At 42.4% G+C, this 23,971-nt stretch overlaps 1 long non-coding RNA gene across 1 annotated transcript in view; it reads left to right on the top strand.

The window, feature by feature from the left end:
- Positions 1 to 513: 513 nt before the first annotated feature.
- The window catches only part of LOC118399027 (uncharacterized), a 64,119-nt gene continuing 40,661 nt past the window's right edge, over positions 514 to 23,971 (top strand). Inside the window, exons 1-2 of the long non-coding RNA XR_004828742.2 lie at positions 514 to 904; positions 9,914 to 9,971. This is a non-coding gene — a long non-coding RNA (uncharacterized LOC118399027). The remainder of the gene's footprint in view (positions 905 to 9,913; positions 9,972 to 23,971) is intronic.

Raw genomic sequence — 23,971 nt, 5'->3', positions numbered from 1 at the left:
TATTTCAATCCTCTGTCTGGGAGAGAGAGAGAGACAGGCAGAGTCAGAGAGAGCTAGTGCGTGTGAGAGAAAGAGGGAAAGGGGAGGGTATGTCAGACAGGATTTAGAGTTCAAGTGCACATGTAGAAAATTGCCTGAATAAAAGGGAGACTGAGTGGGAAATAAGCAAGGAGGAAGGGAGGCAAAAAGAGGCCCAAAGTGGAGAAAGCAGTGCTCTTACGCTCTCTTTCTGAGAGAAAATGTATTAACCCGGGAATAAGGGAAGAAATGGAAGTACAAAAATGAATACTGGGAGAGAGAAGAAAAAAAAATCCAGCAACCCCCTCCTCTTCCCTCTCTCCCAAACAACACACTCCTCCTCTTCTATCCCTCCCTCCTGGATATTTCACCATGAAATCCCAGTCTCGCTCTAGCTAGCTTTCCCTTTTCTCCCCTCCCACCTCTTTACACACAGGCACACACACCCGGGCTGACTCCTTCCCTCACACGCCTACTATCCACTTTCGCCTGAGACCGCAGCCAGCGCAGGGCTCAGTTTTTTTATTTGATTTTTTATTTGCCTTGCTTGCTTTGGGTCTTTCCCTCTTGTACAGCGAGACGAGTCCCATTTCACCCCTCCTCTGCCCCTGAAAACATAGGCCCTGGATTGTCCCTGCATCAGACTGCATGCTACCAATTGATTTGTGCATCTACTCCTCCCTATTATTTGAGCTCTTTATATTAAAAATTGCTCTCTAGCTTTAATGTAAAATTCGGTTCATTTTGAGTAATTTTTTTCACATACCCATTCTGGAAGAGAGGACGAAGAAAAGAAGAGAACGCTCACGGAATGGACAGATGAAAGGGGACAGCAGAAAAAAAGAGTGAGAAAATGGAGAGCATGTTCTGTGGGAGAGCAAGAGAGGTAGGAGAGAGAGTACCGGCACCACCAAGAAACATTAGAGGGAGAGAAGAGAAGGGGGGCCAGTAGAGGGTCAAAATCAAGGGAAAAGGAGGAAAAAAAGAGAAGGAACAAGACTTATCTCCTAAACGTGTGCTAGTACTTTCTATATCGCTTTTGTGTTTTTTGCCCCCTCACTTTTCCTCATCTTTTATAATTCCGTCAAGGTCCCTCACGCCTCTGTGTGTCTGTTCATATCCTTTTTTCCCTCTTCATACATTTATCGCTTTCTTTCTCTCAGATTCTCCTTTCTCCCGCCCTCCTCATTGCCTTGCTCCATTTTTCAACTATTTTAAAATCTTTCCCCTAGGATCCTAATCCCCCATCCTATCCCCTCTCTCTCTCTCTCTCCTTCCCTATCTCCCTCTCTCTCTTACTCTCCCCCTTCTGCTGTTCTCTAACACATGCTATCTTAAGTGCCTCCCTGTAGGATTACCCTTGGTCGCATTTAGATGGGTATTTCGGAGGGGGCTGCATTCAGAGCATCCAGTTTTGGGAGTCCAGACAGAGGAGAAAGAGAGAGAGGGAGACTGGGTCTGGGGGGTTTGGAGTGAGAGGTGCCTGGCGGATGGATCACTCTTATGGCGGATCACTCTTCTGTGACTCCCTACGCATTCGTGGGGTTGTACCAATCACGTTTCATGTTATATGTCGATGTGTGTATCGAAAGGATGTTTGTTGTGTGTTATAATGAAGCGTTAAAGGAGGCATGAAGGTCGGCTTGGCTGATGACAGCCAAGTTTGATTATTTTAGTATTACAATATGGGTATTGGGAATTGGGAATTAGAAGTATAGGGTCGCCCCTTCTCTCTTTTTGTTATATGCTCCTCCCATCTTTTTCCCCTTTTCTGTCCTGTCTTCCATCCGGGTACCCCTCAATCTGTCTGTCCTTCTGTATTGAAAGACAATATTCACAAATCAGGACATGGTCTGGTGTCATCAATAGATCGGGGGAAAATTAACTACGGGTTCCCGAAACACTCAAAAAGTTTGTTTGATTATCTTTCCTGCATTTTTGGGGGATAACTTGTTTGATGTGGTGATATTTGCTGGTAAAGAGAGAGACTTGGTATGTACATACAATTTCGACACCGAGCAATAGCAATAGTAGTATCTTGTGTTCATTTTAAGACATCGTGGTCATTCATTACTTTGCCTCACATGTCATATTAATGTAATGACATGTGAGGCAATGGCGATTCACACTACATATGTTATTGATATGTGATTGTTGGTTAGAAAAATACCCAAATATGCTCTACCCAGCTGCTAATCCAACCGTATGTATTGTATGTCCAGTACCAATATGTAAACCTACCTTCTCCTCTCCATCATCAGCCCGATATACACTACATATACACAAGTATGTGGACACCCATTCAAATTAGTAGATTCAGCTATTTCAATCACACCTGTTTCTGACAGGTTTTTAAAATCGAGCACACAGCCATGCAATCTCCATAGACATACTTTGGCAGTAAAATTGTGTCCTTACTGAAGAGCTCATTGACTTTCAAAGTGGCACCTTTCCAACAAGTCGGTTCGTCAAATTTCTGCTCTCCTAGAGCTGCTCCGGTCAACTGTAAGTACTGTTATTGTGAAGTGGAAACGTCGAGGAGCGACAACTGCTTAGAGCAAAGTGGTAGGCCACACAAGCTTACAGAACGGGACCGCAGACTGCTGAAGCGCGTAGCACATAAAAATCCTCTGTCCTCGGTTGCAACTCTCACTACCTAGTTCCAAACTGCCTCTGGAAGCAAAGTCAGCACAATAACTGTTCGTCGGTAGCTTCATGAAATGTGTTTCCATGGCCGAGCAGCCGCACACAAGCCTAAGATCACCATGTGCAATACCGTGCATCGGCAAGAGTGGTGTAAAGCTCGCCGCCATTGGACTCTGGAGCAGTGGAAACACATTCTCTGGAGGGATGAATCACGCTTCACCATCTGGCAGTCTGACGGACAAATCAGGGATTGGCGGATGCCAGGAGAACGCTTCCTGCCCAAATGCATAGTACCAACTATAAAGTTTGGTGGAGGAGGAGTAATGGTCTGGGCTGTTTTCATGGTTCTGGTTAGGCCCCTTAGTTCCAGTGAAGGGAAATCTTAATGCTACAGCATACAATGACATTTCAGTCAATTCTGTGGTTTCAACTTTGTGGAAACGGTTTGGGGAAGGCCCTTTCCAGTTTCAGAATGACAATGCCCCCGTGCACAAAGTGAGGTTCATACAGAAATGGTTTGACGAGATTAGCGTCGAAGAACTTGACTGGCCTGCACAGAGCCCTGACCTCGAACACATTTGGTATGAAATGGAACACCGACTGCGAGCCACGCCTAATCGCTAAACAGGAGTTCCCGACCAAACTAATGCTCTTGTGGCTGAATGCAGCAATGTTCCAACATCTGGTGGAAAGCCTTCCCAGAAGAGTGGAGGCTGTTATAGCAGCAAAGGGGGGGACCAACTCCGCATTAATGCCCATCATTTTGGAATGAGATGTTTGACGAGCAGGTGTCCACATACTTTTGGTCATGTAGTGACCAATCTTTCCCTTTCTCTCTTCCCTCCCCTGTGTTTAAGTCGAACCAGTAGGACTGCAATGCGCGGCCTAATTTCATTGCATGTTTCATGCATAGTTACAGGATGAATTCACATGTATTGATTTGATTAATGAAGACATCATCTCAATAGTCTGCGTGGGACGTCCCTTTGTTTAGTGGCGTTCCAGCCCTGGCACCACCACGACCTCCCTATGGCTTTTAAAGAAAGCATCCGTCAGGGGGGGATCCCATGATCCGGCAGTACACCTGTTTGATTCAAATCCACCATCAGATGTCTCTGAATGTTCCTCAACCTCAACAAACCGCCTTTGATTTCAGTCCTGTAGGTAGTTGATGGTAATGCCAGTGTACTGTATTGGGACCCGGGTGTTTTGTAATCTTTACGTGACAGTGGCTGGATGGGGGTGCAGGCTCATGATCAGTGGTAGTGAACTATATGGATCTACCCCTGGCATGGACTCGGTGGCCCCATCCTAGCACCTATAGCACAGTACATACCTGTGCTTGAAGTGGAAGAGACAGGTTGTAAATGACAAGAATACTGTATGTCTCAGAAGGAGGTTGACATCACATCTAAATACCACAAGAGTACATTATTATCATAATATTTAGTTGTACCCGATTTCAAATCTATTAGATCCATCCATTTCAGAAATGTGGAAATCATTCATCATCACATTAGGCTCATATGGAGAATTTTAACGAATATACGAACAATGTCACCCGTCAGCAGCTCATGTGATATTCCAAACATGTAATAGAAATACATATTGTACAAGCCCATCGCTCTAATCTGTCTACATCTTGCTCTCTTAGGTTAGGTCTCAAATAGCACCATATACCCTTTTGTAGTGCACTACTTTTTACCAGAGCTGTATGGGGGCTCTGGTCAAAAGTAGTGCACTACATAGGGAATAAGTGTACCATCGACATGTACCATTGTTTTAGCATCCGAATGTTCCACTCACCATCAGTTCCATTCTTCTGTATGTGAATCTGTTGCTCATACTTAAGAGATGATATTCAACCGCAGCATCATACATTAACTGGATCAGTGCAGACCTAACGATTTCCTCTGCAAGGCTGGCTCTGTGTGTGTGTCTAGATGGGGTTGACTCATTTAGATACAGGGCCTTCAGAAAGTATTCACACCCGTTGACTTCTTCCACATTTTGTTGTGTTACATGTTGACTTTAAAATGGTTTAAATTGAGATTTTGTGTCTCTGGCCTACACTATATCCCATAATGTCAAAGTGGAATTCTGTTTTCAGAAATGTTTACAAATGAATTAAAAATGAAAAGCTGAAATGTCTTGAGTCTATAAGTATTCAACCCCTTTGTTATGGCAAGCCTAAACACGTTGTTTAACAATAATAGTGTTGAACGTGATTTTGTAACCATACCTCATCTCCGTACCCTACACGTACAATTAATTATCTGTAGGCTCCTCAGTCAAGCAGTGAATTTCAAACACAGATTCAACCACAAAGACCAGGGAGCTTTTCCAAAGCCTCGCAAATAAGAGATGGGTAAAAAAAAAAAAAAGAGCATACATTGAATATCCGTTTGAGAATGGAGAAATTAACCAGATTTTTTTAATGGCTACCTCATCTCTGTACCTCACACGTATATTTATCCCTCAGTCAAGCTGTCAATTTCAAACACAGATTCAACCACAAGCGTATTTAATAACTTCGCCATCCTCAAAGGGATATTCAGTGTCTGCTTTAGGTACCCTTCTTTGAGAGGCATTTGAAAACCTTGCGGGTTTTTGTGGTTGAATCTGTGTTTGAAATTGACAGCTTGACTGAGGGATAAATATATGTGTGAGGTACAGAGATGAGGTAGTCACTAATAAATCATATTAAACACTATTGCACACAGTCCATGAAACTTAAGCACATTTTTACTCCCAAACTTATTTTGTCTTGTCATAACAAAGGGGTTTGAATTCTTATTGACTCAAGACAATTCAGATATTGAATATCCCTTTAAGGATGGTGAAACTAAGAATTACACTTTGGATGGTGTACCAATACAACCAGTCACTACAAATATACAGGCGTCCTTCCTAACTCAGTTGCCGGAGAGGAAGGAAACAACTCAGGGATTTCACCATGAGGCCAATAGTGACTTTAAAACAGTTACAGAGTTTATGGCTGTGATAGAAAACTGAGAATAGATCAGCAGTCTTTATTTATTTTTTTAACCTTTATTTTGAGAGGGAAGTCATAAATAGGGTCTCTTTTACAGATGAGCCCTGCGTAAATACATCGAACCTATACAATGTACAAAATTACAAAACATATTAAGGACAAAATACATTTATCAACATAGAGATCATTACTCTGAACTGACCAAGGGGGACACCTAATTTCAGAGAGCTCTGTAGTTACTCCGCAATACTAACCTAAATGACAACGTTAAAAAAAGGAAGCCTGTACAAAATAAAAAATATTCCAAAACATGCATCCTGTTTGCAATAAGTCACTAAAGTAAAACTGCAAAAAATGTGGCAAAGAAATTTACTTCATACAAATACAAATTGTTATGTTTGGGGCGAATCCAAAACAACACATCACCGAGTACCGCTCTTCATATTTTCAAGCATTGTGGTGGTGTCATCATGTTATGGGTATGCTTGTCATCAGCAAGGTCTAGGGAGTTAATAAATGGAATAGAGTTAAGCACAGGAAAATTCATGGAGGAAAACTTGGTTCAGTCTGCTTTTCAACAGACATTGGGAGAAAAAATCCCCATTCAGCAGGACAATTACCAAAAGCACAAGGAGAAATATACACTGGAGTTGCTTACCAAGACAACATTGAATGTTCCTGAGTGGCCTAGTTACAGTTTAGACTTACAGTGCCTTGCGAAAGTATTCGGCCCCTTTGAACTTTGCGACCTTTTGCCACATTTCAGGCTTCAAACATAAAGATATAAAACTGTATTTTTTTGTGAAGAATCAACAACAAGTGGGACACAATCATGAAGTGGAACAACATTTATTGGATATTTCAAACTTTTTTAACAAATTAAAAACTGAAAAATTGGGCGTGCAAAATTATTCAGCCCCCTTAAGTTAATACTTTTTAGCGCCACCTTTTGCTGCGATTACAGCTGTAACGCTCTTAGAGACTTACCCAGAAAGACTCACAGCTATAATCACTGCCAAACATAATTCTAACACATGTATTGAATCAGGAATGTGAATACTTATTCAATTGCGATATCTGTATTTCATTTTCAATACATTTGCAAACATTTCTAAAAACATGTTTTCACTTTGATATTATGGGGTATTTTGTGTGAGAGCAAAAAAATATAGTTAATCCATTTTGAATTCAGGCTGTAACACAACACAATGTGGAAAACGTCAAGGGGTATGAATCTTTCTGAAGGCAGGGGTTGAATGTCAATTTCTGGTATGGAAAAACTCCCAGTGTGACTGTTGCAAAGCAATATATCCGCAGAGCAATAGACAGATTGGTATACATACAGTTGAAGTCGGAAGTTTTTCTTGTTAAATTTCTTGTTAAGTTTTGGCAAGTCGGTAAGTACATCTACCTTGTGCATGACACAAGTATTTTTTTCCAACAATTGTTTACAGACAGATTATTTCACTTATAATTCACTGTATCACAATTCCAGTGGGTCAGAAGTTGACTGTGCCTTTAAACAGCTTGGAAAATTCCAGAAAATGATGTCATGGCTTTAGAAGCTTCTGATAGGCTAATTGACATAATTTGAGTCAATTGGAGGTGTACCTGGGGATGTATTTCAAGGCCTACCTTCAAACTCAGTGACATCTATGTTTGACATCATGGGAAAATTAAAATAAATCAGCCAAGACCTCAGAAAAAAAATGGTAGATCTCAACAAGTCTGGTTCATCCTTGGGAGCAATTTCCTGATGGTCTGAAAGGAACCAGGTTCATCTGTAAAAACAATAGTATGCAAGTATAAACACCATGGGACCTCGTAGCCGCAACACGGCTCAGGAAGGAGACCGTTCTGTCTCCTAGACATGAACATGCTTTGGTGCGAAAAGTGCAAATCAATCCCAGAACAACAACAAAGGACCTTGTGAAGATGCTGGAGGAAACAGGTACAAAAGTATCTATATCCACGGTAAAACGAGTCCTATATCGACATAACCTGAAAGGCCGCTCAGCAAGGAAGAAGCCACTGCTCCAAAACCACCATAAAAAGCCAACGTCAACAAAACTAGGAGATGTTTGCACATGGGGACAAAGATTGTACTAGTTTTTTTGGAGAAATGTCCTCTGGCCTGTTCACCCCGCTATCATCCAGAAGGCGAGGTCAGTACAGGTGCATCAAAGCTGGGACCGAGAGACTGAAAAACAGCTAAACAGCCACCACTCAGTGTATCTCAAGGCCATCAACTGGCTACCTTATATAATGTTACCACTAACAGTGTGAGTGGCTGCTGTTTACCAACACACTGTCATTGACACTGATGCTGCTCTGTACCATCACTCATTCATATATTTTAATAATGTGTATAAGAAGTTTTGATGGTTAGATTACTTGTTGGTTATCACTGCATTGTCGGAACTGATGAAACAAAAATAGAACTGTTTGGCTATAATGAGCATCGTTATGTTTGGAGGAAAAAGGGGGAGGCTTGCAAGCCAAAGAACACCATCCCATCCGTGAAGCACGGGGGTGGCAGCATCATGTTGTGGGGGTGCTTTGCTGTAGGAGGGACTGGTGCACTTCACACAGAATATATGGCATCATGAGGTAGGAAAATTACGTGGATATATTGAAGCAACATCTCAAGACATTAGTCAGGAAGTTAAAGCTTGGTCGCCAATGGGTCTTCCAAATGGACAATGACCCCAAGCATACTTCCAAAGTTGTGGCAAAATGGCTTAAGGACAACAAAGTCAAGGTATTGGAGTGGCCATCACAAAGCCCTGACCTCAATGTCCTCTGATGAAACAAAAATAGAACTGTTTGGCATAACTGAAAAACATTTGGAGGAAAAGGGGAGGCCTACAAACCATCCCATCCGTGGCACAGCAGCTCATGTCTGGAGGAATGGGCCAGAGGGACTTCACCACAGAATATATGGCATCATGAGGTAGGAAGCTTGTGGATATATTGAAGCAACATCTCAAGACATTAGTTAAACAATGGGTTTAAAGGCAATGGTACCAAATACTCCAAAGTTGTGCAAAACTTCTGACAACAAAGTCAAGGTATTGCCTGAGTGGTCACTGCCTCTAACCCTTTTAGAACATTTGTGGGCAGAATCTTCCTGAGGCCTACAAACCTGAGTCACTGACGTGATCTTCCTGTCTGGGTTGGCGCTCCCCCTTGGGTTGTGCTGTGGCGGAGATCTTTGTGGGCTATATTCGGCTTTGTCTCAGGATGAGGACCTGAGCCCTAGGACCATGCCTCAGGACTACCTCGCATGATGACTCCTTGCTGTCCGCAGTCCACCTGGCCGTGCTGCTGCTCCAGTTTCAACTGTTCTGTCTGCGGCTATGGAACCCTGACCTGTTCACCGGACGCGCTACCTGTCCCAGACCTGCTGTTTTCAACTCTCTAGAGACAGCAGGAGTGGTAGAGATACTCGTAATGATCGGCTATGAAAAGCCAACTGACATTTACTCCTGAGGTGTTGACTTGCTGCACCCTTTGACAACTACTGTGATTATTATTATTATTTGACCATGCAGGTCATTTATGAACATTTGAACATCTTGGCCATGTTCTGTTATAATCTCCACCCGGCACAGCCAGAAGAGGACTGGCCACCCCTCATAGCCTGGTTCCTCTCTAGGTTTCTTCCTAGGATTTGGCATTTCTAGGGAGTTTTTCCTAGCCACCTCGCTTCTTCACCTGCATTGCTTGTTGTTTGGGGTTTTAGGCTGGGTTTCTGTACAGCACTTTGAGATATCAGCTGATGTAAGAAGGGCTATATAAATACATTTGATTTGATTTGACTGGGAATGTGATGAAAGAAATAAAAGCTGAAATAAATCATTCTCTCTACTATTATTCTGACATTTCACATTCTTAAAATAAAGTGGTGATCCTAACTGACCTAACACAGGGACTTTTTACTAAGATTTAATGTCAGGAATAGTGAAAATAGTTTAAATGTATTTGGCTAAGGTGTATGTAAAGTTCAGACTTCAACTGTATACAGTAAGCGGACATGCTAATAGACATACTGGGAAACAGACAGGTGGATGTACAGTAAAAACAATGGACAGCCTAATAAACAAGCCAATACAAATATAGAGAAAACAGAGGCTACCTCTCTTCAGGGGTATTAGGGCAGCAGCAGTCAAGCATACAGAACTAGAACGGGAAGTTTTCAAAAGAAGTAAAGATGACTGCAAAAAATGTAACTGTTTTTTTTCTCTTTTTCAGACCTGACCTATGCACCCAACATTGCCAATCCAATTCCATGTAGCCCAAGACCTGAAAAGTAAGCAGTGGTGTAAAATATTACTTTTTTGGGGGGTATCTGTACTTTACTTTACTATTTATATTTTTGACTACTTTTACTTCACTACATTCCTAAATAAAACTATGTACTTTTTACTCCATACATTTTCCCTGACACCCAACAGTACTTATTACATGTTGAATGCTTAACAGGACACGAAAATGGTCCAATTCAAATACTTATCAAGAGAACATCCCTGGTCATCCATACTTCCTCTAATCTGGCGGATTCACTGAGCATGCTTTGTTTGTGAATTATATCTTAGTGTTGGTTCGTGTACCTGACTATCCGTAAATTTAAAAAAAACATGAAATTAGGCTGTCTGTTACATTTACTTATTTAAAAGCAAATACTTTTAGACTTTTACTTAAGTCTTATTTTACTGGGTGACTTTCACTTTTACTTGAGTCATTTTTTATTAAGGTATCTTTACTTTTACTCAAGTATGATGTTTGGGTGCTTTTACCCCCACCGAAAGTAAGGAGATATTTTTATTTTCAGTCAAAACTAACCAACACAAATCATCCATCATACTTCACTTACCTTTCAGGGAAGTAATCTGAATGTGAATAGAATCAAGTGCTCTATCGGTCATCTTTTTTCTCAAACATTTAGCAGTGAGGAAGATCACTTGGTCAGCCATTTCGAGCTCGGATCCAATCGACCCATTGATTTACCACCAGAACAATTGAATTACAACTCCCCGAGTCATCCTATAATGATTCCGTTTAAGGTTGTTCTACCAAGGAAGCTAAAGAGCAAACTAATGATAATGTTCTACGGTGATGGGTATTTCATGTCACTTTGACATACTGTATTTCCTACTGAGTTACAAGTGGTGAGGTTGCCAGTTGGTCATGTCCTGATCCTGCAGTCTTGTATGTAGTGAATTGCTAGGGAATCATGGCGAAGCAGAGGAGTATAAAGAAGAGCATGTGGTTTGAGAAGCTTCACATTACATTTTTGTCTTTGTAACTCCCCGTCCCCAGTTCCCACCAGCAGAATAAAACATTCTGCCCTGGCGACACAATAGAGCCCTTCATATCCAGATATTGTCACAATGTGTTTTTGCAGCACCATATGCACACCTACACCCAGTTCAATGGTTCACTTGGTTATGCTACGGACTTTACCTGATCAACGCATTCTTGTTTACTGTGTTCGTTTAGAAATGTGTATAGGCTCCCTGTATAGGCGTTTGTGTTTGTGTGTGTGTGCCGTGGCAGTTTAGGCATCACAATTAATCATGCTTCAATATATGTAGATTATTGGCTTTTCAGATACAGTATATGTGCTGATTTATTGTGTGTGCAGAACTAGGCTTGGTGAATGTGTGCACAGGACAGTACTGATGAAGTGGCCTGTGGTGGTATAGCCGTTTACTGTGGCTGCCTTTGGAGCACTGTCTCCCTTCACTGTCTCTATCCAAGAAAAAATAAATAAATAAAAACAATGAGTTGCTAGTGTAGAGCATTGTACAATGGTGCAACCCAGTGCCAGTGAGGGCTGCCAGTGTAGCCCGCTCCACCCCAACAGGGCGGCAGCGCTTGGGTTAATGTCTGAGGACTGGAGGAATGTGTCCTGTTAGACAGGGAGAATTCCTCAGTCCTGCATGAGTAGGTCACAGTGCTGACAAGAGCCTGCCTCTTATTTTAGCTCTCTCTCTCTCTCTCTCTCTCTCTCTCTCTCTCTCTCTCTCTCTCTCTCTCTCTCTCTCTCTCTCTCTCTCTCTCTCTCTCTCTCTCTCTCCCCCCTAACCTAGGCCCTTTCTGCCCTGCTCTCTCTCTCTCTCTTTCATCGTGCGCTCTCTCTCTCTTTCATCGTGCTCTCTCTCTCGCTCTTTCATTGTGCTCTCTCTCTCTCTCTTTCATCGGCTCTCTCTCTCTTCGCTCCCGCTCTCTCATAGCGCTCTCTCTCTCTTTTTCATCTCGCTCTCTCTCTCTTCGCTCGCATTCTCATAGCGCTCTCTCTCTCATCACACTTTCTCTCTCTCTCATCGCACTCGTGTTCTCTCATTGCTCTCTCTCATCACTCTCTCTCATCGCTCTCTCTCTCTCTCTCTCTCTCTCTCTCCCTTCCCCCTTGCCTTTTCTGCCCCTCTCTCTTTCACAGGTAGTCTATCAACCTCTCACTCATTCTTCCTTCTTCTCTGTCTTACTTTCTGCTCTCTTTTCACTCCTGTTCATTGTCTCATTTGTTCTTTATCTCCATGTCTCTCTATTCACATTGACATATCCTCCACTTACATCAGGTATCCTATTAACTTTATGCACTATACCTACCCTTCATTGATCTCTTTCTCCTCTCAATTCTTCCATTTCAATTCAATTCAAATTTAAGGGCTTTATTGGCATGGGAAACATATGTTAACATTGCCAATGCAAGTGAAGTAGATAATAGCTCTCTCTCTCTCTCTCTTCAGCACATGGAGTTCAGTACCTGCTGTGCTGGGGGTTGGTTGAGAAAGGGAAAGATACAGACTGTGTGTCTGTGCGTACTTGTTATTAATGCAGCACGGTACAGTGTCTGTATAGTGTGCCTGGTGCTGCTGGTCATGTATGATTTATAACATCTGTTCCCAAACACAGGAGGTTGTTGGCACCTTAATTGCGGAGCACGGGCTTGTGGTAATGGCTGGAATGGAATGAGTGGAATGGTATCAAATACGTCCGACACGATTTGAAATAGTGTTTTTTACATTGGATAAAGGTAGAGACTCAGAGCTCAAAAATGGTATATCATACACCACAGTTGAGGAACAATGGGAGAGTAATTTTGCTTTGAAAGTTGATAAACATGTAACCTCACTTTTGAGAAGAATGGCCCTTGGATGTTTTGGTACACCTACTGGAGAGCTCTTCTTTGTCTACACCCATTCAGCATCATTCACACCCTCTTAAACTTTAGTCCCACCCAGTTCTTTAACTTTTTATGGCTGCAGGGGCAGTATTGAGTACCTTGGATGAAAAGGTGCCCATGGTAAACGGCCAGCCCATCAGTCTCAGTCGCTAATATATGCAGTATTATTAGTATTGGATAGAAAAAACTCTGAAGTTTCTAAAACTGTTTGAATTATGTCTGTGAGTATAACAGAACTCATATTGCAGGCAAAAACCTGAGATATTCCACTTCCTGTTTGTATTTTTTCTGGGGGTGGCAGATTTTCAACCAAGCTCTCATTGAAATTACAGCGAGATATGGATGAGTTTTCACTTCCTACGCCTTCCACTAGATGTAAACAGTCAATATAACTTTGTCTGATGACTCTAATGTGAAGGGGGGTCAAATGAGACAGGAAATAGTCACCACTGCCACGAGTTGACCATGCTTTCACTATGCACACTCACAGGGGAAGGACCTGCGTTCCACCGGTCATCTGAAGTCATTCCAATTCTCCGGTTGGAATGTTATTCAAGATATATGTAAACAACATTCTAAAGATTGATTCAGTACATCGTTTGACATGCTTCTACTGACTGTTATGGAACTTTTGGACATTTCGTCACGTTATAGTGGACGCGCTTAGTGACTTTGTGACTTTTATAGTGGACGCGCTAACCAAAGTAGCTAATTGGACATTTTCAAACAAATCAAGCATTTATTGTGGACCTGGGATTCCTAGGACTGCATTCTGATTAAGTTCATCAAAGGTAAGGAAACATTTACCATGTATTTTCTGGTTTCTGTTGACTCCAACATGGTGGCTAATTTGGCTACTGTTCTGAGCTCCGTCTCAGATTATTGCATGGGTTGCTTTTTCCGTAAACTTTTTTAGAGGTATATCTATAATTCCATGTGTATAACTTGTATCATCATCTACATTTATGATGAGTATTTCTGTTGAAACGATGTGGCTATGCAAAATCACTTGATGTTTATGAACTAGTGAATCTAATACGCCAATGTAAACTCAGATTTTTTTACATAAATATGAACTTTATCAAACAAAACATGCATGTATTGTGTAACATGAAGTCCTATGAGTGTCATCTGATGAAGATAATTCAAGGTGAGTGATTAATTGTGTCTCTATTTCTGCTTTTTGTGAATGCTATATTTCGCTGGAAAATGGCTGTGCTTATTGTGGTTTGGTGGAGACCTAACATCGTTTGTAGTGCTTTCGTTGAAAAGTCTATTTGAAATCAGACACTTTTGGTGGGATTAACAACAAGATTAATTTTAAAATGATATAAGACACATGTATGTTTTAGGAATTGTAATTGTGAGATTTCTGTGGTTTGAATTTGGCACCCTCTATTTTCACTGGTTTATACCACGTGTGTGTTTGTAAATTCAATCTGGAGTGCCAGAGTATGCACTCTGGGCGTTTGTTTCACTCTCTGAGCGTTCAGAATGCACACTAGGACGCTCTGGCCGAGGAGTTGGGTTGATCTGAGCGTTCTGCAGTCAAGCACCCAAGCTAACTGGATAACGTTGGCTAGCTTGCTAGCTACTTCTAGACATAAATGAGGGAACACCTCACTCTGACCATTTTACTCACACTAGCAGAGCTGGTTAGGCTGTTTTTATGTTAGCCAGAGCGTTGGTGACTGCAACAGTACTGCTTGCAACAATTTAATTACGCGTTTTTGCAAACATTTACTGACACCGGCCATATTCAACGGCTGTTGAGCGTTCATAAATGTGTTAGTTATTCTGTGTTCTGGCACAGCTAAGTCTATCAAAAGTTATCACAGTGACATCATGAACAGTCTATTGAAATGGTTATTTGCATAGTGGAGTCTTTTGTTTAGACATTTAGCTAGCTATCTAGCTAAACATCAAGCCATAATCCCAACTCATTATGTTACTTCCTGCATGAATCTGCAGGTAGCTAAACCACCAGGTTCAATGTTAGCTAGCTAACATTGAGTAGCAATGCAAATGGCTCTGAGATACTAATAATATTACCACACAGATCATACACATAACATTAGCTACCTAGCTAACAGTACACTTTAACTTGAAATTAAACGACTTTCTGACTAAATTAGAAACGTGTAACATCTGAAAATGTAGCTAGACTATCTTGCCCGTATACATGGACACTTCTCCCTCTCTGTCACGGATGCCATAGTTGCCTTAGCTTGAAGATGTAATCCGGAGACAGGTGTTTTATATAACAGCCTTCGTGTGTTTTCTTTTTGACTCAGTTTGTAATTTAACAATTTTGTTTACAGATGGCAAATGTATTTACAAATGGCATTATTAAGGCACATGAAAGTTCACATGTTCCATAAAGCATTTCTGCCCAAAAACGCATTTTGATTAAAAAATGAAGTTTATGTTCAAATGGCTCTGCTGTGAAGTATATATGCATAGTTTCCTGAAATGAGTCACGTATGAGCTATCTGGATATCTGACTGTAGTAACCCAAAGCTGTGATTCTCTCTTTCTGTAGCCCCCCTACAATCCCCAATCCTGACTGGTTCATATTGTGAGTGACGGACTCAAAAGATAGCCCCCTCAGGTACGCTGATGTTCTTGATTCTGTCAGATGGGGGATTTGACATACTTTAAACCTCATACACACGCTCCTTGAATGAAAGTACATTTCACATACACAGATGTAGGGCATCTCATATCTGACGCAAAGGAAGCTTTTAATGCCAGATTGGCAGGGAATAGAATTTAGCTCAGGGGGACAGACAGAGGGAGGGCGGAGAGAGAGGGGGAAGGGGGAAAAAGAGATCAGAGAGAGAGTCTCCTGGTCTGTCTCACTCAGACACGCATACAAACATACACACACAGCTCTGTATTACTATACTTGTGAGGACTTTTTTACCCTATGCCTAAACCAAACCCTTATAATAACCCTAATTCTAACCCTAAACCTAACCCGAAGCCTAAAATAGCCTTTTTAGAAGTGAGGACCGGCCAAATGTCCTCACTTCTCAGAATTGTCCTTGGTTTACCATTGTTGTGAGGACTTCCATTGCTGTGAGGACTTTGTGTGCTGAGGTGGAAGGGGTGGCAATATCTGAGGTGTGTCTTTTAAAACATGTGCCAACGTGCCAATTTCAGGCAGCGCTGGTGGGGATATTTAAGGCCAACCAAAAGCTGGTCATAGCGGTTATGGCATGGATTTTGACGTTGGAAGCACAGCCTATCCAGCCGTGATGCACAGTGCCCGTATGCACATGGAGCATGAGAGATGTGCTTTTTCCGCCCATTTATTTTCATTTAATTAAAAACCAAGCATATCTTCCACTCTCAATGAAGGCTGTTTTTGTAATGCCCAAGAGAGAGAGAGATACTTACTTCGCCATTGAGTTACGCACCCTCACTGCCTAGAGTGGATGGCTTTTCACCGGCCTCTCGGGAATTGGGAGAGGACCTCCAGTTCCTGATAATGTTGGTAATCAGGATAGATGGCTGCCTCCGAGAACGCGTGAGACATTGCTTTTTTGACACCACCCCAGTGGTGTCGGTGATCAGGCCTACCACTGTTGTGTCATCTGCAAACTTAGTGATGGTGTTGGAGTCGTGCCTGGCCATGCAGGGTGTACAGGAGGGGACTGAGCACGCACCCCTGAGGGGCGTGCCTGTCAGGAAGTCCAGGATCCAGTTGCAGAGGGAGGTGTGTAGTTCCAGGGTCCTTAGCTTAGTGATGAGCTTTGAGGACACTGTGCCGGCACCCCGCCGGCACCACGGACCGTGCCGGCACCATGTACCAGGTGTCCCGTGCGACTCGGCAGTCCAGAGCGTCCGGCGGCAGTACCCAGTCCAGAGCGTCCGGCGACGTTTCACAGTCCAGAACCTCCAACGACAGGCCACAGTCCGGAACCTCCAGCGACGGTCCCCGGTCCGGGGACTCCGGCGATGATTCGCAGTCCAGAGACTCCGGCGATGATTCACGGGTCGGTTCTACAAAGGCGGAGGGATCAGTGTATAGAAGGAGGGCGGCGTCCAGAAAAAGAGCCGCAACCGAGGGTAGATGCCCACCCAGTTAGGTCAGGGTTTGACTATGGTGGGTATGTTAGTTTTTGTATTGTCTTGAGGTTTTTGTGGCCTGAATTGGTTCCAATCAGAGGCAGCTGTTTATCGTTGTCTCTGATTGGGGACCATATTTAGGTAGCCATATTCCCTTGGGTATTTTGTGGGTTCTTGTCTATGTGTAGTTGCCTGTCAGCACTCGTTTATATAGCTTCACGGTTCGTTTTGTTATTTTTGTTAGTTTGTTCTGTGTTCATTCGTCTAATAAAAGAGAATGTACGCATAACACGCTGCGCCTTGGTCTCCTCCATACGACGACCATGACACTCACACCCTGTTAACTTCTAAGCAGACCCAGGGTCCCCTTCAATACGGGACCAGGGTTTTACTTACGACATCTTGCGTAAAACCCAATGGGTGTTTTTTCTGGTCATGTTATTGGAACACGCAACACCGGAGGCAATCTTTCTTGGACCTCAAAAGGAATCTCACACATACTCACTCTCAATTCACATAGACTGAATTCAACAGCAAGACCTAATTCTGTTTTAGATGCCTCACACTGGGCACCAATATGTCATAACTTTACTTTCATTAATATGATGACTGTTATTTATTTAATCCACTATCTGTGTTAAACTGTAACCCGATTAAATGAATCATGTAACAATGAAATCATTAGGATTTGGGGCACTACGGAAGATGTTGGTTTAAAGAGATACCATCTCCCGAATTAAATACTATAAGGTATATAGGTCTATTTAATTGAAAAACAGTCATCTTATTAATCATTATCTCTTATCATATCATCCTTCTGACCAGTCGTTTTTTATTTATTTTATTTCTCCTTTATTTAACCAGGTAGGCTAGTTGAGAACAAGTTCTCATTTGCAACTGAGACCTGGCCAAGATAAAGAAAAGCAGTTCGACACATACAACAACACAGAGTTACACATGGAATAAAACAAACATACATACATACATCGTAACCATCTTGGATCTGCAAAAACCCCACCCTTGCTCATTATTCAGTACTATACAAATTGGTTTTGTATATGGTTTACTAGCTAACTACATAATAACACAGAATACACAAACACTTACTACATGAGACAAACGACAGACAGACAGAGAGAAATCATATAGTTTGCACACAAACCGCCGCCCGTTTGGAATAAGAAATCATGAATGTATTTACGTGTGGGTGCCTTTGTTCATTGTGTAGTCCTGAACAGAACTACGGAGTTCACTCTTCCATATTGGCTGCACCACATCCGGCCATGATTGGGAGTCCCATAGGGCGGCAGTTTCAACCATTTCAAACATGTAGCTAACGTCTCATGTTTAATGGTCAAATGTTAATTTCGTTATGCACTCTTGGTCAAAAGAGGCGTTCCGTCATGCTGACAAGCTCGCTGACCTCACTCGGGATGTGGCTAGTTACTGTGCGAAGTATTATGAAAAACAATGATGTTATTAGAAAACTATAATCACATTCCTATTTTTACAAAAATACTTGTATTTTATATTAAATGCACAACATATTGGATGAAAACTTTACAGATAAAGGGGATATACTTTTCAAGTTACAGTATTTCCGTTATACTATTTTTATTGACTTCACAAAATAATCAACCACATGACATTAGTTTTCCATAGACCTACAGTGATCATTCCCCACATCGTTGTGTTAGAAATATTGTTCCATTATCCACGTTTGACCGTGTTAGAGTTTTGGGCAAAAGTCTCTGGAGACAAAGGACATTCCTTTAGCAAGAGCAAGAGTGAGTCCTCTCCTGCATAATTTACAACTGTGTGTGAGCTGTCAACCGGGCAGTCCCCTCCCCACCCCCCTCACAGGACAGTCATGACAGAGGCTTTTGCCGTCATGCTTTTGCATTATCCACAATTCCCATTGGCCTACCTGCAGTGCAAACTCCATTCGGCTTGTATCCATCCACATTGTCTGGTTACCACCACCAAACATATACAATTATTAAGTCCTATAATGACATATCAACGGTAGGCCTAAATTATGGGAGCGTAGTATTTTTTATTTGAGGAGAAATGCAATGCTTAAAGACATACCCGTTGAAGCCAATTTCATTCATTTTGACTGTCAACACTCCAAATATATTGATCTTTTTTTTTCTTTACAGTTGTTATAACTCAATACTGTAGCCTGTGCTATTTAAAAAATGGTAGTATCAATCCACAATAGGCTAGGATGAGAATAGTCTGTTCTGAATTGGAGTTGATGACAATGACAAGACCGTCAATAACCTAAAGAATTGAGAATCTGCAGTATTAAGCCATGAAATGCGATGATTGGCGAGTGAGTAGCCAAGCACTGATCACACCTCCAATTTACAGTTGAAGTCGGAAGTTTACATACACTTAGGTTGTGGTCATTAAAACTCATTTTTCAACCACTCCACAAATTTCTTGTTAACGAACTATTAGTTTTGGAAAGTCGGTTAGGACATCTACTTTGTGCATGACACGAGTCATTTTTCCAACAATTGTTTATAGACAGATTATTTCACTTATAATTCACTGTATCACAATTCCAGTGGGTCAGAAGTTTACATACATTAAGTTGACTGTGCCTTTAAACAGCTTGGAAAATTCCTGAAGGCACCAAATTCACCGGTACAAACAATAGTACGCAAGTAGAAACACCATGGGACCAAGCAGCCGTAATACCGCTCAGGAAGGAGATGCGTTCTGTCTCCTAGAGATGAACGTACTTTGGTGCGAAAAGTGCAAATCAATCCCAGAACAACAGCCAAGGACCCTGTGAAGATGCTGGGGGAAACAGGTACAAAAGTATCTATATCTACAGTAAAACAAGTCCAATATCGACATAACCTGAAAGGCCGCTCAGAAAGCAAGAAGCAACTGCTCCAAAACCGCCATAAAAAAGCCAGACTACGGTTTGCAACTGCACATGGGGACAAAGATCATACTTTTTGGAGAAATGTCCTCTGGTCTGATGAAACAAAAATAGAACTGTTTGGCCATAATGACCATCGTTATGTTTGGAGGAAAAAGAGGAAGCTTGCAAGCCGAAGAACACCATCTCACCATGAAGCACGGAGGTGGCAGCATCATGTTGTGGGGGTGCTTTGCTGCAGGAGGGAGTGATGCACTTCACAAAACAGGAAAGCAACATCTCAAGACATTAGTCAGGAAGTTAAAGCGTGGTCGCAAATGGGTCTTCCAAATGGACAATGACCTCAAGCATACTTCCAAAGTTGTGGCAAAATGGCTTAAGGATAACAAAGTCAAGGTTTTTTGGATTGCTTGGATTGCGTCCTACCTGACAGGTCGCTCCTACCAGGTGGCGTGGCGAGAATCTGTCTCCTCACCACGCGCTCTCACCACTGGTGTCCCCCAGGGCTCTGTTCTAGGCCCTCTCTTATTCTCGCTATACACCAAGTCACTTGGCTCTGTCATAACCTCACATGGTCTCTCCTATCATTGCTATGCAGACGACACACAATTAATCTTCTCCTTTCCCCTTCTGATGACCAGGTGGCGAATCGCATCTCTGCATGTCTGGCAGACATATCAGTGTGGATGACGGATCACCACCTCAAGCTGAACCTCAGCAAGACGGAGCTCCTCTTCCTCCTGGGGAAGGACTGCCCGTTCCATGATCTCGCCATCACGGTTGACAACTCCATTGTGTCCTCCTCCCAGAGCGCTAAGAACCTTGGCGTGATCCTGGACAACACCCTGACGTTCTCAACTAACATCAAGGCGGTGTCCCGTTCCTGTAGGTTCATGCTCTACAACATCCGCAGAGTACGACCCTGCCTCACACAGGAAGCGGCGCAGGTCCTAATCCAGGCACTTGTCATCTCCCGTCTTGATTACTGCAACTCGCTGTTGGCTGGGCTCCCTGCCTGTGCCATTAAACCCCTACAACTCATCCAGAACGCCGCAGCCCGTCTGGTGTTCAACCTTCCCAAGTTCTCTCACGTCACCCCGCTCCTCCGCTCTCTCCACTGGCTTCCAGTTGAAGCTTGCATCCGCTACAAGACCATGGTGCTTGCCTACGGAGCTGTGAGGGGAACGGCACCTCAGTACCTCCAGGCTCTGATCAGGCCCTACACCCAAACAAGGGCACTGCGTTCATCCACCTCTGGCCTGCTCGCCTCCCTACCACTGAGGAAGTACAGTTCCCGCTCAGCCCAGTCAAAACTGTTCGCTGCTCTGGCCCCCAATGGTGGAACAAACTCCCTCACGACGCCAGGACAGCGGAGTCAATCACCACCTTCCGGAGACACCTGAAACCCCACCTCTTCAAGGAATACCTAGGATAGGGTAAGTAAGGGTTAGTAATCCTTCTCACGCCCCCCTTCTCCCCAAAAAAAAAAAAAAAAAAAAAAGATTTAGATGCAAGTGGCTGTTCCACTGGATGTCATAAGGTGTATGCACCAATTTGTAAGTCGCTCTGGATAAGAGCGTCTGCTAAATGACTTAAATGTAAATGTAAATGTTTTGGAGTGGCCATCGCAAAGCCCTGACCTCAATCCCAATTGAAAATATGTGCGCAGAACTGAAAAAGCATGTGTGAGCAAGGAGGCCTACAAACCTGACTCAGTTACATCAGCTCTGTCAGGAGGAATGAGCCAAAATTCATCCAACTTATTGTGGGAAGGTTGTGGAAGGCTACATTAAATGTTTGACCCAAGTTAAACAATTTAAAAGCAACACTACCAAATACTAATTGGGTGTATGTAAACTTCTGACCCACTGGGAATAAATCATTCCCTCTACCATTATTCTGACATTTCACATTCTTAAAATAAAGTGGTGATCCTAACTGAGCTAAGACAGGACATTTTTTACTAGGATTAAATGTTAGGAATGATGAAAAACTGAGTTTAAATGTATTTGCCTAAGGTGTATGTAAACTTCTGACTTCAACTGTATTTATTAATCAGAATTTGCTCATAATTCTGGTTATGAAAATAGCAAAAATATTTCTGACACACCCCAGAACCTATAGCGCTAACGCCAGCGCTAAGATTTACCATTAAGTTAGGTTTGTTAAAATAGAGCCCTAACTATAGTTGAAGTCGGAAGTTTACATACACCTTAGCCAAATACTTTTAAACTCAGTTTCACAATTCCTGACATTTAACTCCTGACATTTAAAGTACATTCATCTCTAGGAGACAGAACGCATCTCCTTCCTGAGCGGTATGACGGCTGGTATGCGCATGCATCGATATTATCTAGGATGCACCTGTTTGAACACTAGTTAGGTTTCCATTCAATCGGCGACAGACTTTCATGCAAATGTAACAAAATATGCATAAAGGAAATATGCAAGTTTTCCCACCAGTGGTGTGTTTCCACCAAACGGACTTGTTGCGGATGGAAATCAGTGTGTGATGATGTAGTCCACACAAAATGTAAACTTTCACTTAAGTTTTCATGTATCGAATAGAAATCTAAAGTTCTATTTGTTTCCATTGCATTTTCAACTTTACCCATAGTTTTATCACAAAAAGTGTTACGTTAAATAGCAAATGTGGTTCCCATCAGCTCCCGAGTGGTGCAGCAATCTAAGGCACTGCATCACAGCGCTCCAGGCTGTATCACATCCGGTTGTGATTGGGAGTCCCATAGGGCAGCACACAATTGGCCCAGCGTCATTGGGGTTTGGCCAGAGTAGGACGTCATTGTAAATAATATTTTTTTTCACCACTAGGCTGTATTTCTACACAGATCATTCAGAAGAAACACCACTGGCCTGTATTTCTACACAGATCATTCAGAAGAAACACCACTAGGCTGTATTTCTACACAGATCATTCAGAAGAAACACCACTAGGCTGTATTTCTACACAGATCATTCAGAAGAAACACCACTGGGCTGGATTTCTACACAGATCATTCAGAAGAAACACCACTGGGCTGGATTTCTACACAGATCATTCAGAAGAAACACCACTAGGCTGTATTTCTACACAGATCATTCAGAAGAAACACCACTGGCCTGTATTTCTACACAGATCATTCAGAAGAAACACCACTAGGCTGTATTTCTACACAGATCATTCAGAAGAAACACCACTAGGCTGTATTTCTACACAGATCATTCAGAAGAAACACCACTGGGCTGTATTTCTACACAGATCATTCAGAAGAAATGGTCAGTTTGACTTGTATGCAGCGGCCTTTCTAATTAAAAGTGCTGAGGAACCTTGAGCGAGATGGAGAGCAGGTTCAATAGCAGCCAGGTGTTTGTTTTCACCACTTCACATCAAAACACCCAGTATAGACACCAAAATGGTCTTCTGCGCTTTGATCTTGCCACCAAGCAACGAGGCGTTGTAGAAACCCACGTTATCCTGTTTTCACTTTTGAGATGTGTGAAGACATTGGCTGAAAGAATTTGAAATGTTTGTCACAATAGAAAAAATAATAGCAGTCTGAAAAGGAAATCGATAGTAGGAAAATATAGAATGTATGGTATGTATAGTGCATGATACTTGCATATATGCATTTCTAAAAACAAAAGATGGAGATTTGCTTTAGACGGTGGGGTGACAGATTGATGTTAAAAGTCCACTTGGCCCTCAGCTGTAGCTTGTCTGCCTCTATCATACAGAGCCAGATTTCACTGACTGGGGTTCAGAGGTCAAGGATAGGAGACACACAGCCATACCCTGGACACCCTCCAAACCGTGGCTTTGTCCCAAATTGCACCATATTCTCCATATAGTGCACTGGTCAAAAACAAATAATGTCTCTCAAACAGAATGGGGAACTAACAAAGAGTCACTGACAACAACCAAAATGAAACAGGTGGGATTTTTAGAAGGGGTTCTGAAAGATACTCGTGGGGGTGCCCACTGAAAGTTGACTAGCAACAACAACTGGAACCTAAAAGACACCGACCCGACCATGAGAGCCCACCAAACTTGGAGCAAAACATATTCAGACAAAGGATTGTTTGTCTAGACATCAAAATAGGAATAGCCAACTAAAGGTGTTAACGCTCTGCATCTAACAAGACAACT

The sequence above is a fragment of the Oncorhynchus keta genome, chromosome 20 (assembly GCF_023373465.1).
Source record: "Oncorhynchus keta strain PuntledgeMale-10-30-2019 chromosome 20, Oket_V2, whole genome shotgun sequence".
NCBI classification, from domain to species: Eukaryota; Metazoa; Chordata; class Actinopteri; order Salmoniformes; family Salmonidae; genus Oncorhynchus; species Oncorhynchus keta.
The sequence above is the reverse complement of the archived record's forward strand: the minus strand, read 5'-3'. Positions and strand labels throughout refer to the sequence as shown.